This window comes from Triplophysa rosa, linkage group LG10 (genome assembly GCF_024868665.1).
Source record: "Triplophysa rosa linkage group LG10, Trosa_1v2, whole genome shotgun sequence".
NCBI lineage: Eukaryota > Metazoa > Chordata > Actinopteri > Cypriniformes > Nemacheilidae > Triplophysa > Triplophysa rosa.
This window is the reverse complement of record NC_079899.1, coordinates 17,138,231-17,151,910: the sequence shown is the minus strand read 5'-3', so window position 1 is coordinate 17,151,910 and position 13,680 is coordinate 17,138,231. Positions and strand designations below refer to the sequence as shown.

General features: G+C 40.6%; 1 protein-coding gene across 8 annotated transcripts in view; it reads left to right on the top strand.

Moving 5' to 3' along the window:
* LOC130559876 (disks large-associated protein 2-like) overlaps positions 1-13,680 on the top strand; it is a 127,036-nt gene that overhangs the window by 38,176 nt on the left and 75,180 nt on the right. The window lies entirely within an intron of this gene.

The following is a 13,680-nucleotide window of genomic DNA, read 5'->3' as shown; positions in this document are numbered from 1 at the left end:
CCATTCAAAGGGACTTTAAATGTGTGAGTGTGTGGACAGGTTTAGGTCCCCGGTGGGGAATGCACACCAACACATGGGGACACGTGTCACCATGCGGACCAAAATTGAGGTCCCCATGGGCAAAAAAGCTTATAAATTGTACGGAACAATATTTTTTTTAAATCTAAAAATGCAAAAAGTTTTCTATGATCTTTAGGTTTAGGCATAGGGTTAGGGGTAGGGTATAAAATATACAGTTTGTACAGTATAAAAAACATTACGCCTATGGACTGTCCCCATGGAGATAGTAGACCAGACATGCGTGGTGTGTGTGTGTGTGTGTGCGTGTGCTCTTGGCTGTTACCTTCAGAAGATTTACTGCACTTTCTGTCACGGTCCTATCATATATATCAGCAAGGAGAGATGGAGCATCGAGGAGGAAGCACTGCGGGTCTAAACACTTGCTCCTGCGGTGCTTTCCCCCTCCTCTCTTCACTCTTTAGGTGTCACGCGCACCCACGCACGCACCCCCATACACACACACACACACACACACACATAGACATGTATAAACTCTTTCTGTAGTTCTGTTGCTCAAACAGAGATATGAGCATGGTGGAATGTAAACTTGCCTCATAGTGAGTTGGCAAACATTGGAACAAGTGCCAAACCCAGATCGACGGCTTCATTACTGGATTGCTCTCAACTGCAGTGTGTTTGCGTGTGCACTGATTGGAGAACTGGAGAGGAAGACAGTGATTTGTTGGTGGAATCATTTGAAATGTTGTTCTCTAAAGTAACTAGAGGTTTGATGTGTGTTTACAGATAAATCTCAGTTTTCTCTTGGTGAAAACCCACATGAATTTTACATGTGCAGAAACATGTGGATTTGGGACATTTTTGTGATTTCCATTTAAAGTCTTTTCACTTTGTGAAACCCATGATGTCACTTGAAATAAAATGAAGGTGGATTTTCTGAGGGTTATGATAGTGGATAGCTTACAAAGTTACCATTCATGTGTCCTATGGTGTGACAGCAAAAAATTAGAAAACAAACCGTTAATAATAAATATTTATTATAATAAGTATTAATATGTGTTTTTTTACATTTTGCTGTCACACTATAGGACACATTTACTGTATGTGTCTATATATATATATATATATATATATATATATACATGTATGTATGTATGTATGTGTTACATTTAACATGTGTTTATTCTTTTTGTAAAGCTCTGTCTGCCCCTATAGGGGCTGGAATGGCGTTTACTTGTTTTTGTGTTTAGTTGAGTAGATTCCGTACAGCTGTGGACCCTTTACTGTGTGCTTAAATGAACCCGCTTTGCTACACTCCGAGGGCGTGAATGGAGCGATCGTCCCGGGTGCTCCTTTGTTACCTGATTATTTTCTGTCCACACCATGTTTGTTATATTATGTTATTTAAATAAAAACCCCTAGACTAAGCTTTGTGTTATCTCCCTCCTTGTGTTATGGCAGTGGCTGTAACATAATTGGGGGCTCGTCCTTAACTATTACGTTGGTAGTTCGTAATTGGTTGGTGTGGGAGAAAGAATGTGGCCGACTGTTTTGTCCATGTGGTGATTGTTTGGATTCTTCTTCACTGCGGAAATAACTACTGTGATTCCACGTGAGTATTTACCCTATGCTTTAATCGTCAGGTAGGTTTGTGGACCTGCCAATTTGTTATTTTGCCTTTTTTATTTTTAGTGGTTATTCGGAGTGGGGGCACGCTTCAGTTCACCTGTGGCCGATCTTGTTAATGGGATCGGAACGCAGGTGGGTCTGATTTTAGCGTTTAAAGTTGCCTCGAGCCCCGAACGCCACTGAAGACTAGGGAATTAATGTCCAAGTAGGGTAAATACATTTGTGTGCTGTGGGATCACTGTTGGTTATAGTTTTGGTAATTTAATTTGTTTTGAATTCGTAGAATAGCTTACTCGTTGTAAATTTGCGGCCAAATTTAGTTTTGCTTTGATTAGTCAGGTAAATTGTGGATCGAATTTGTGGTGCACGTATGTGATTTAGAAGTTTGGGTAGTTACAAACGTTTCGTAAAATTCTGTGATTAAAGTTATTCCATTATTTCTTGTACTTCGAGGGTTCTGTGTGTAGAAATGTCTTCGGTAGTGGATACATTTCGAGAGAATCCGTCTGAACAGCTGCTTTTATCATGTACGAAGGAGCAGTTATTGCAAATTGCAGAGTAGTATAAAATTGAAATAGCTCCTAGGCATAAGACTTTTTAAAAATGTCCTTAAAGGTAGCCTGGTTGAGTTGGGTGTTTTGGAAGCGCCTTTGCGAGATGGAAGTGATGTGGAGGAGGCAACTGGTCCTTTACCAGGCGAAATCGCTATTAAACTAAGAGAATTGGCACTTAAAGAGAAGGAAGTAGAGCTAGAAAATGCCAAATTAGACTTGCGAAAGCGTGAGCTTGATCAACAGTTTGCGTTGAGAAAAATGGAATTGGAGATGAGCGCCAAGGCAACTGTTGTTGCCACTGTGGAGTTTGATGTTGGCTGAAATCGGAGGATGGTTCCGCCGTTTTGTGAGGGGGACGTGGAGAAATATTTTTGCCATTTTGAGAAAGTAGCTGCTTCTTTAAAGTGGCCTGAAAACGTCTGGCCGTTGCTTTTACAGTGTGTGATTACGGGCAAAGCACAGGAAGCGTATGCCTCGTTATCTATACAGGAATCTGGTGACTATAAAACTGTTAAAGCTGCTATTCTAAAAACCTATGAGTTAGTCCCAGAGGCGTATAGACAGCGTTTTAAACATCATATGAAGCTTCCAGATCAAGCATACGTTGAGTTTGCGCGTGAAAAGGAAACTTTATTCGACCGTTGGTGCGCCTCTCAGAAAGCTGATAATAAAGAGCAAGTTAGACAGTTAATTCTTATGGAAGAATTTTAAAACGTACATAAATGAGCAGAAAGCAGACACGCTCCACAAAGCTGCTACTTTGGCCGATGACTTCATTTTAACACACAAAGTCACGTTCAAGGAGAAATTTGAAACTGAGCCGGAGAGTGGGCATGTGCCTAAGGCGTATTTTCTGAAGAATGGGATTTTAATGAGAAAATGGGTGTCTCCAAAATCTTCGGATGACTGGAATACGGTCAGCCAAATTGTAGTTCCGGTAGTATACCGCGACATGATTTTAAGCGTGGCACACAATGGTCTGGCTGGTCATTTAGGTGTCGCGAAGACGTGTGACCGGATTCTGCGGAATTTTTATTGGCCCGGTTTGAAACGAGATATTTCACATTTTTGTCGGACTTGTCACGTTTGCCAAGTGGTGGGGAAACCCAACCAGATTATTCAGCCTGCGCCGCTTTTCCCAATCCCTATGGTTTCGGAACCATTTGAGCATGTAATCATTGACTGCGTTGGAACTTTACCACGTTCAAAATCTGGGTATAAGTACCTTTTGACTATGATGTGCGCGACTATGCGTTTCCCTGAGGCAGTCCCCTTGCGTTCCATTACGGCCAGGGTGATTATTAAGGCACTCATTAAGTTTTTTTCTATTTTTGGATTGCCAAAAGTATTACAAAGTGACCGTGGAATGAGCTTTACGTCACGAACGTTTTCTCAAGCACTAAAGCGACTCTGTATTAAGCATAACGTTTCTACTGCTTATCATCCTGAAAGTCAGGGTGCACTAGAAGAGGTTCCATCAGACCTTAAAATCTATGATGCGTTCTTATTGTTTTGAGCTCGGAAGGGACTGGGAGGAAGGCACTCCGTGGTTGCTGTTTGCTTCACTAGAAGTGGTGCAGGAGTCCCTTGGGTTTAGCCCAGCTGAACTGGTCTTTGGACACACACCGCGCAGTCCTTTGTCAGTGTTAAAAGAAAAGTGGATCTCTGATTCAAAAAGCACCTTTCTTCATGAGTACGTGTCTCAATTTCGTGCACGGTTGTCCCGAGTTTGCGAGTTGGCTAAGCAAAATCTTGGAAAAACGCAGGAGAAGATGAAAACTTGGTTTGACAAGAAAGCTAGAGAACAGACTTTTACTCCTGGTGACAAAGTGTTGGTGTTGTTACCTATGCTTGGTGGGTCATTGCAAGCTCGTTTCACTGGTCCTTATGTGATTAAAAAGAAACTGTCGGACCAAGATTATGTCATTGATACTCCTGATCGTCGTCGAAGCTCCAGAGTTTGTCATGTTAACATGATTAAAGCCTATTACGAGAGAAATGTTGATAAGATAGAGAATGCTGAATCCTTAGCGCCAGAATCAAACATATCCGCTGTTGGATTGCTTGTGTCTGAGAGCATGGACGAGGCAGACGTTGGTCCATCTCGATGTGTAGTTGAAGGAAGATTGAAAAATTCGGAGATGCTTTTAATTTTGCCCAGTCAACTAACGCATTTGTCTCCAGCCGAGGTAGTTGATATTATGGAATTGATCAACTCGTTTCCAATGTTATTCAGTGACGTTCCGGGTCAGACATCTGTTATCGAGCACGATATTGATGTGGGTTTAATTTCACAGATAAAACAGCACCCTTATCGTGTTAACCCACTTAAACGAGCTCATTTGCGAAAAGAAGTTTAGTACATGTTGGAAAATAACATTGCTGAGCCCAGTTCCAGCCCGTGGAGTTCGCCGTGTTTGCTGGTGCAAAAGTCAGACGGCATGTTTTGATTTTGTACTGACTATCGACGTGTAAACGCTGTTACAAAAACGGATTCTTATCCTTTACCGAGGGTAGATGACTGTGTTGATCGAGTAGGCTCTGCTGTTTATGTGTTGAAACTCGACCTGTTAAAAGGTTATTGGCAGGTGCCGTTAACCGAGCGTTCAAAAGGAATTTCTGCATTTGTCATTCCTGATGCATTTCTTAATTACAAGGTGATGGCATTTGGAATGAAGAATGCACCAAGCACCTTTCAGCGGCTCGTTAACACCATTTTAGCTGATGTGTCTGGTTGTGAAGCCTATCTCGACGATTTGGTTTTGTACAGTTCCTCATGGGTTGAACATGTGAATTTACTTCGTCAAGTTTTTCTTGCTCACTGTTAATTTGAGTAAGTGTGAATTCGGAAAGGCTACCATTGTGTATTTGGGAAAGATCATTGGCAGCGGTCAAGTACGTCCTGTGGCTGCAAAAGTTTGTGATTTTCTACCTCCCACGGACCGTAAGCAACTGAGACGTTTTTTGGGTATGGTGGGTTACTATCGCTCGTTTTGTAGGAACTTTGCAAGTGTGGTTTCTCCACTTACAGATTTATTAAGTCCTAAGTCCCCATTCAAGTGGTCTGATAAGCGTCAGTGCACATTCGAAGATGTTAAATCTTTGTTAATTTCGGCACCAGTGTTGACTGTACCGGACCATTTGAAGTCATTTAGTCTCGCGGTAGATGCTAGCGATGTTGGTGCGGGAGCTGTTCTCCAGCAGAGGGGTGCTGATGACGTGGATCACCCCGTGTGTTACTTCTCTAAGAAGTCTACCTCCGCGCAGCGGAATTATTCAACTATCGAGAAGGATAGTTTTATATATATATATATACTGTATACACATACATACATAATTATATATACTGTATATATATATATATATATTTATATTGACACATTTACTGTATGTGTCTATGTATGTATGTATGTATGCATGTAGTACAAATGTTTGAACCCCCAAGGAGTCTACATATTAGTCAACACAGAGAAACGTTAGTGAGTTTTTCAAACTAAGATAATGGTTTATTTTACCTTTCCTTTAAACAAACCTATACACAAACTGTTTGACATTATTCAATTTTAGGAAACATAATTTATGCCAAAGTATAAGCTTTTTAAATAGAGTCCTTTTAGAAATGTGCGCAAATTGTGAAATGTGCGCAACAGAATTCCCTCCTCACATATACTGTAACCGAGTCTGTGTACACACACGCACACACACTTGTTGGGTTTTCATGTATTATGGAGACATTCCGTAGTAATAATCATTTTTATACTGTACACTGTATGTTGTATCCCCTCACCCTACCCCTAACCATACAGTAACCCCCACACAAACCTTTTAAATTTTTACATTTTCAAATAATTGATTTATAAGCTGTTTTCCTCATGGAGACCAAGACATGTCCCCACAAGTTCAAAAATGACTGGGATTAGTGTCTTTAAATGTATCACTATTAAAGGGATACTTCACCCAAAAATGAAAATTCTGTCATCATTTCCTCACCTTCGGGTTGTTCCAAATCTGTGTAAATTTCTTTGTTCTGATGAACACAGAGAAAGATATTTGGAAGAATGCTCCCCCATTGACTCCCACTGTAGGAAAAATTACTTTATCATTTTTTTGTTCCGTTGAACACAAAAGAAGACATTTTGAAGAAAGTAGGACAGCAAACAGTTCTGGGGAACTTTTGACTACCGTTGTATTTTTTCCTACTATGGTAGTCAATGGGGGGCAAACTCTTTCTGGTTGTAACTTGACCATTCTTCAAAAATATCTTTCTCTGTGTTCATCAGAACAAAGACATTTATACAGATCTGGACCAACTCGAAGGTGAGTAAATGATGACAGAATTTCCATTTTTGGGTGAAGTATCCCTTTAATGGCTGGCTAGATGTGTCATCATCACCCTCAGTAATGTTTCACACGCTTCATCCAATCACAGCTATGCATGATGGAATCTGACTAATCAGAAAGCCTCCGAATGGCTGATGCACGTGCTCGTTAGGAAGATTTTCACTGGTCAGGGACTCCGGATCTCTGATGTAACTTTCTTCATGTATACATAAAGATATTTTTATAATTAACAAAAGCAAAGTTGGTGTCACAATAATAACAAACAGAGATGTGTGGTTATTTTTAAGATAAAGCATGTGTATGCAGCTCTAAAAAAAAAAAACATTAAATAACATCTCCGACATCTGACGAATGACGTGTGGTTGAGTCAAAGCATAAAGGCTGTCAGTGGCAGACATGACCGTGCATTGACTAGCGGATGATGGGTAACTGAAGTCTCTGTAGTTTCTGTGCCACATCAAATTGTCACATCAAATCATCATATCGTCTCAGTATTCAGTCCGTGAAATATCTTTAAAACATCTCTGGTGTCGTATAAAGCGTCTCTCAGTCAATGTTCTCTATGGCCATTGAACACACTATATCAGTAGTTCTCAAACTGGGGGCCCTGAGATAGATCCAGGGGGCCACAGATTTTGTGGCATTTTATGAAATATAGAAATTGATCATAGATTTTATGCAATCAAACATCAGAAAAATAAGACCACCAGAATTGATGTTTCAGCATTGTATAACCGAATATGTTTTATATGTTTAATATGTTTAAGTAAAAATGTTAAATTTAAGATAAGTCTTTATTTGGGGGGCCGCAAAGCGATGCACTCTACACAAAGGGGGCCTTACAACAAAAAAGTTTGAGAACCACTTCTCTATATGACTTTCTTTTATGTACACAACATGCGAATGTGCTGACCACTGTTCATGTAATGAAAGTGAATGGTGTCTCAACTGGTCAAAGCAGTGTTTCTTGAAATTTTTCATCGTAAGGCCCCCTTTGTGTAGGGCTTATCACTTGTGCCCCCCCCAAATAAAGACTTATGATCTTAAACATAGAATTTGAATTACACCAAAAACATATTTTCATCATTTTTTTGATTGCACAAAGTGTATCATAAATTTATATATTTCATAATATGCCACAAAGCTGTCCCCCTGGATCCATCTTGGGCCACCCAGGGGGCTGCGACCCCCAGTTTGCGAACCACTGGGTTAAAGTTCACCCAAAAATAAAAATTCTCTCAAAGTATTTTCACTCTCCTGTGTTTGAAAACCTATATCTGACTCTTTTTTTTTCTGTGGAACAAAAATATACAGTATATACTGTATTTTGAGAAATGGTTTAGTGTTCATTTAATTGAAGTCAGTGGGGTTTAATGTTGTTTGGTTGTCAGCGTTCTTAAAAAAATATATATCTTTTTTTTTCTGCAAAAGAAAGAAATTCGAACAGGTTTAGAATGAGGATGAGCGAATGACCGAATTTTCATTTTTTGGCGAACTATCCCTTTAAACTAAAAAAATGACTAGCTAAAATATAAATTCATACAGAGAGCAAGATTTTCAATGTGTAATAGATTATATTATAAAACGGTCAGTTCTGATCCTTGATTCTGATTGGCTGAGCGGAGTTCTAAGCCGTTATAAAATACCCCAATATATAACGGCTGACCGCACCACATAGCTTAAATATCATTTTATTTACTTTATTTTATGCAACCTTGCTAAGCATATGGAGTAACAGTTTTATAAAAGCAATAAGCCCCGCGAAGCAGTGGGTTACAGTGCATTTTATAACAGCTACGGGACACCCTTAGTTGTTATAAAATGCACTGTAACCCACTGCTTCGCGGGGCTTATTGCTTTAATATAGTCACACCTACTGTACGGCTTCATGTATGGTACTTTTATGATGCTTTTTGTCCTTATACAGAGTTTCCCCCCCCCCCCCGAGGCCCGAACCTTTTCATTATAAGAATCTAAAAATATCAAATAAGCAACCAGTGTTACTCAAGGGTCAAGTGTCTAAGACTAGAAGCACAGAAGGGAGCTTTAGATTATAGTTTGAAGGAAATACCTTCAACGCACTTCTACAGAGATGGTGAGAGTAGGAAGAGAGTTTGCCCAGAAGCTCGAGAAGGTCTGACGCATACGAGAGTTCAAAAAAGCTCATTTTGAGCCTCCGTTAAAAAACACTCACCGAGCTGATGGAAACTGCTGCCTTGGTGTTCATAGAGTGTTGTGAGAAAGTGAGTTAAGAGCGAGATGGAGTGAGAGGAGAGACGGTTAGGACAGGTCTGTCTCAGAACCCCTCAGTTATGAGAGGAGCTGTGTAATCAGTTCTGCTCCCCTCACGGATGCGGAGAAACAAATCTCTGTATTTCTTCACACTTTTCCTCTTTCTCTGCCGAGGATTACGTTGTTCTGTTATTCGACAGTGCTACACGGGGCTGCGCTGCGCTTGTTGCCATGGAGACGTAGCTAGGCAGCGGAGTCTGCGATTCTCGCGCGCTTCTGCATACGTGCCAAGCAGCGATGGTACTTCTAAGGACTTACCGCATACTGCCGCGTGTGGGTGTGTGTATGAGCGGGGCAGAGGAGTGTGTGTGTATCAGCATGTGCTGTATGTGAATATGAGAGATGCAGTGAGCCGAGAGAGAGAGAGCAAAAGACAAACTCTATCTCTGCCATGCAGAGAAGAGAAGGTGACAGAGAGACAGAGAGAGTGTAAGAGTGGGTGGTTAAGTCACACATCCTTGCACACATTGAAGAAGAGAGAGACTGAGAGAGATATATGTGTGGGTGTGCACAGAGACAGGAGCTTGTTTTTCTGTGTATAATCTCTCAGTCCTACAGAGCTACTAACGAAGCAGGAAAATCTCTCATTCACCCTGTAGCATTAGCATTAGCTTGACAAGACCATGACGTGACCTCTCTTCTTTTCATCCGGAAATAAAAGATATGAAAGGATGTTATGTTAAACATAAAGAAGTGATGTATGGATGAGTGGGTGGGTGAAGGAAAGAGTGGATAAAGGGACAAGCTAGATGCAGTAGATGGTTAGATAAAGGAAAGGTTATGCCAGATAGCTTCTCCTTGTTTGCTTTTCAGACCATCATAGCTGCCCACCCTGAGGACCATCAGAATATTCACTGCCTCTCATACGCCCACCTCACTCTTTGCTTGCTCCCTGACACACAGAGAGAATACACCAAACAACATCCAGGGAGTAAATGATGATGGTCCATTGAGAAGGACATGCAGTATGCTTCATACAACTTAGCTTTGCTGAATGTATAAAGATTGGGACTCTAGAATGTTGTCATAAGCAAGGCTTATACAGTATACCATTTGTTATTCAGTGCCTCAGATTTGACATATTTTTGTATGCAAATCCCATTTTTTTAATGGGTTTTTGGTAAATCATCTGAAATAAGGTCTGTGGCTATCAAAACCTCTAAATATTTTCACGTTTTAATCTATGACATGAAACACACCGGTTATAACCCGCTTGTGATTTTTTTTAAACCTTTATTGTGTCTTTAAAACGGCGGTTGCTAACAAGTTGCTAAAAGCGACTACTTCCTTTGGCGGGGACATTAGATGTCATCGCGCATATAAATCCCACAAATAATGCAACTTGGCCACACATCTCTGAAATCATTGTTGGGGATACATTCACCGAGTAATTACTAACCAGGGAACACGTTTTTAATAAAGTTTGAGAAAGTTGTCGGAGGCTTGGTGGTGGTGACGTTGATATCGAGTGACCATAGTGTAGTCTGTTTATAGCGTCGTGTTAGCTTTTTACTTCTGCCGATTGTATTTAGGCTTCAAAAATTGCAAACATTGTGTTTATTTGTAAAGATTATCTTGATAGACAAAATGTGTAAATATCATGAACATTTGTTAATCACAGATCTTATTTTTGCAATCTTCCAAAAGTCTATGGGAAAAATGCATAGGCTTTCGGTCGAAGGAACCAGCCTACAAAATTGGCCTACAAAAATACATAATCTCTGAGGCATATCAGTGGCCAAAATCACTGAACTTAACATGCTGTTATAAATATTCAGATGCACTCGGAGTGCTTGTTTGAATCTCAAATGATTCTGCGTAAGAGTTCTTATTTTTCATGATTTTTTTTATCTTCCGTGATATTGAACACAGTAACTACATTTGGACTGCTGTTAGGCCAGAATGAATCACTGTCAGTCATTACAACAAATGGACAAAATAAATTTTGTGATACAGTAGTACACAATGTGCAGTCTTTCCAACAAAATGGACAACAAATGTAGATTACTTTTCTTGCATGCACATACATAACCACATTTTTGTTCAGTAAAATGCTTTGTGGGATGAAGATGGCTATTGACATGAAATCAAGAGCACTTAAAAAAAATTATCTCTTTGAGATGTCCCCACTCGACTTTGTTTTAAAGCTGCAACCCACCATTTGTTTGTTTAAAAAACAGATATTGAGCAAGTACATAAAAATCTCTCCCTACCTTACCCCAATTTGCAATGGTTAATTTATCATAAGGATTTGAACTGTTGTGTTTGTTTTCACAGGAAATGTCAGTCTGACGTCATTTTATTTCAGCCTATTTAAGATAAGTAAACAAAGTAATTTTATGTCAGAGATGGCGATAGAGAGGCATAAGTTACAGATTGCAGCTTTAATATGAAGTCATTTAATATAAAATGTCAACATAGGAAATAAAATTGAGCTTGTTAGGCCATTTGGTTTTAAGGCTTTGGAAACAAGTAGACATTTAACAATCTTGAAGCCTAACAAGCTGCTGATATGCCAGTTATATGTCCGTTAGCCTGCTGCCTTACAGTTTAATACTCAGATTTAGTCATAATTGTAATACAGTAAAGATCATTAAGATCTTGCTTATATTTCTGACAGGTAGTGTTAGAACATACAGGTGTTTAATGCACAAGCACTTAGTGATTACATTATGCTAGTGAGACAAGTAAAACAGTTTATTCTCCATCCATGTATTGTGTTGGTAATAGCAGTCTATGTAGCTGCAGTGGACTTATGGACTTGGTGATATGCCTTCTAGGAACATGTGGTACATTTTAGGTAACTGTATACAGGGTATGCAGTACATTGAAACAAATACTAGCGATCCTTGTTTGTCACCTGTAGACTTCTTGGAAATAAGCTTTGCACTCGTCCTTCTGATGAGACGTTAAACCGAGGTCCTGACTCCATGTGGTCATTAAAGATCCCATGACACTTCTTGTAAAGAGTAGGGGTGTAACCCCAGTGTCCTGGCCAGATTCCCTCCACTGGTCCTTGTCAATCATGGCCTCCTAATAATCCCCACCCTCTGAATTGGCTCTATCTCTCTCCTCTCCACCTATAGCTGGTGTGTGGTGAGAGCACTCGTGCCGTTGTACTGTGGCTGCCTTCGATTCATCCAAGTGGATGCTGCACACTGGTGGTGGTTGAGGAGAGATCCCCCTCATATGATTGTAAAGCGAATTGGGTGTACAGCAAAACACAATAAAGCGCTAAATATCATTCATTCATAAAACATATACAGTATCTCACAGAAGTGAGTACACCCCTCACATTTTTGTAAATATTTTATTATATCTTTTCATGTGACAACACTGAAGAAATGAAAATTTGCTAGAATGTAAAGTAGTGAGTGTACAGCTTGTATAGCAGTGTAAACTTGCTGTCCCCTCAAAATAACTCAACACACAGCCATTAATGTCTAAACCGCTGGCAACAAAAGTGAGTGCACCCCTAAGTGAAAATGTCCAAATTGGGCCCAATCAGCCATTTTTCCTCCCTGGTGTCATGCGATTCTTTAGTGTTACAAGGTCTCAGGTGTGAATGGGGAGCAGGTGTGTTAAATTTGGTGTTATCTCTCTCACTTTCTCATACTGGTCACTGGAAGTTCAACATGGCACCTCATGGCAAAGACCTCTCTCTGAGGATCTGAAAAAAAGAATTGTTGCTCTACATAAAGATGGTCTAGGCTATAAGAAGATTGCCAAGACCCTGAAACTGAGCTGCAGCACGGTGGCCAAGACCATACAGTGGTTTAACAGGACAAGTTCCACTCAGAACAGGCCTCGCCATGGTCGACCAAAGAAGTTGAGTGCACATGCTCAGCGTCATATCCAGAGGTTGTCTTTGGGAAATACACGTATGAGTGCTGCCAGCATTGCTGCAGAGGTTGAAGGGGTGGGGGGTCAGCCTGTCAGTGCTCAGACCATACGCCGCACACTGCAAATCAAATTGGTCTGCATGGCTGTCGTCCCAGAAGGAAGCCTCTTCTAAAGATGATGCACAAGAAAGCCCGCAAACAGTTTGCTGAAGACAAGCATACTAAGGACATGGATTACTGGATCCATGTCTTGTGGTCTGATGAGACCAAGATAAACTTATTTGGTTCAGATGGTGTCAAGCTGCAACCAGGTGAGGAGTACAAAGACAAGTGTGTCTTGCCTACAGTCAAGCATGGTGGTGGGAGTGTTATGGTCTGGGGCTGCATGAGTGCTGTCGGCACTGGGGAGCTACAGTTAAATGAGGGAACCATGAATGCCAACATGTACTGTGACATACTGAAGCAGAGCATGATCCCCTCCCTTCGGAGACTGGGCCGCAGGGCAGTATTCCAACATGATAACAACCCCAAAAGAAGCTGAGGGTAAAGGTGATGGACTGGCCAAGCATGTCTCCAGACCTAAACCCTATTGAGCATCTGTGGGGCATCCTCAAACGGAAGGTGGAGGAATGCAAGGTCTCCAACATCCACCAGCTCCGTGATGTCGTCATGGAGGAGGACTCGAGTGGCAACCTGTGAAGCTCTGGTGAATTCCATGCCCAAGAGGGTTAAGGCAGTGCTGGAAAATAATGGTGGTCACACAAAATATTAACACTTTGGGCCCAATTTGTACATTTTCACTTAGGGGTGTACTCACTTTTGTTGCCAGCGGTTTAGACATTAATGGCTGTGTGTTGAGTTATTTTGAGGGGACAGCAAATTTACACGTTATACAAGCTGTACACTCACTACTTTACATTGTAGCAAAGTGTCCTTTCTTCAGTGTTGTCACATGAAAAGATATAATAAAATATCTGTTAAAGAATAAAAATGTTGTGATTTTT